The sequence below is a fragment of the Cupressus sempervirens genome, chromosome 6 (genome assembly GCF_028749045.1).
Source record: "Cupressus sempervirens isolate cs-2001-9-10 chromosome 6, ASM2874904v1, whole genome shotgun sequence".
In the NCBI taxonomy this organism is placed as follows: Eukaryota; Viridiplantae; Streptophyta; class Pinopsida; order Cupressales; family Cupressaceae; genus Cupressus; species Cupressus sempervirens.
The window spans coordinates 574,970,461-574,972,099 of record NC_143123.1 but is presented as its reverse complement, the minus strand read 5'-3'; positions in this window follow the sequence as shown (position 1 = coordinate 574,972,099).

Sequence of the window (1,639 nt, the reverse complement as noted above, 5' to 3'; positions counted from 1 at the left end):
TCGACGAGGTTCAGTGTCTGGAACATACGTTGTCAGGAAATTTCTGATACTTTTTGATCCCCAATTTCCTATAATTGATAAGCATCAGGAACAGGGTAAAATCTAAAGGTTATTATCATTTGCAACTTGTTTGATTGATGTATGCCTATTTATTATAGGGTACTTCTGTATCACGTACTTTTTTCGAAGTGTTTTGTCGAGGGTTTTATTTTTGTTCTGATCCAGCTTCTTGTTTGATTTCATGATGTTTTACTTTTTCCTATGCATGATAGTGTTTGTTTCTAGTTTGCATGTATGATTTTGCATTGGAAATCTACTTGTATACAACCTTGTAGACTGTGGATTCTTATCCAATTACTAATGAGAAATCTCTCTTATCTCTTTTTCTACATGTTTATTTCTATCATTGTAATTTGAAGCACATTACTGTATGATAATATATCAAACTATAATGCTCCTGCTGGGAATATAGGTGGTCTGTCATTGCATCTTGGTCTCTGCACTTCAAGATTTTATAATAGCATATCTTGCAAGAAAACGCATTATGTCTGAAGAATACAGATATTGGAACTCCACAACTTCATATCATAACTTGTGAATTGCTCTCTGACAAAATCAAGCCTGTTTATGAATTACTGATATTGTTTTTCTAGTTAACCATTTTATTTTTCAATTCTCTAGGTATCTAGATTATAATGGACTTACTCTTCTATCTAGGTGTTTTTTTTTTCTTGTACTCATTTCAGCTATATGCTTATTGTTTTCTTAAGACAAGAGTTATGCATTCCAGCAATTTGAGTTGCATTATTTATGTTTCTTAATCAAACTGACCAATAACATAGTGTGACTGGTAATTTGGCATAATTTTTTAAAGATAATTCTTGATATTTCATTTACTGTATAATGATCCAAATTATTATATAATATGATTTAAATATATTCAGCTGTATGTACCTATGCATATCTGACTTGTCATTTTCACTGTATTAGCTAAACATTTTTTTAAACCAAACATTATGCTTTCAGCAATCCAAATTATTTATTTTCTGCTTTATATTACAAGTTATGTACATAAGAATATGACATAAGGAGCGGGTAAAATTATGGCACTGACTGGTAAGAGATTTGAGACAAATGTTCACTGGTTCTCAATTTACTCGCCTTCAAAATTTCTAATGCTGATGACAACAATTTGTTTAGCAATTGTCTCTGCACTATCGCAAATTCCAATGTTTACTTTAAATTAACTAGCAACACTAAACAACATAAACCTTACTAAATGACTTCTAACACAAATTTATGCTTTAAACAATTACATAGCAATATGGCAGGAACTCTGACACACGGCGTCTCTTGTTAAAAATATGTTTTTGTTTTCTTGTCATCTAGGGTAGAAATAAATTTCTGCCTGTATTGGCGTTTTAATCAATCAGATATTTTATCTTTGTACTAAGGTATACTGTTGCTCAAGCAATTATGAGAAGTTTTCTTAGAAATGATCCTGTTGTTGAATGTGTATGCCACAACAGGGCTTGCAACGTCAACTCTCTATTTCATATTCTGAGGTGTTTGTTATGCGCATGATTTTTTTTTTCCATATTTTGAAACTTCAATACAAGAGACCCAAAGCATCATAGTT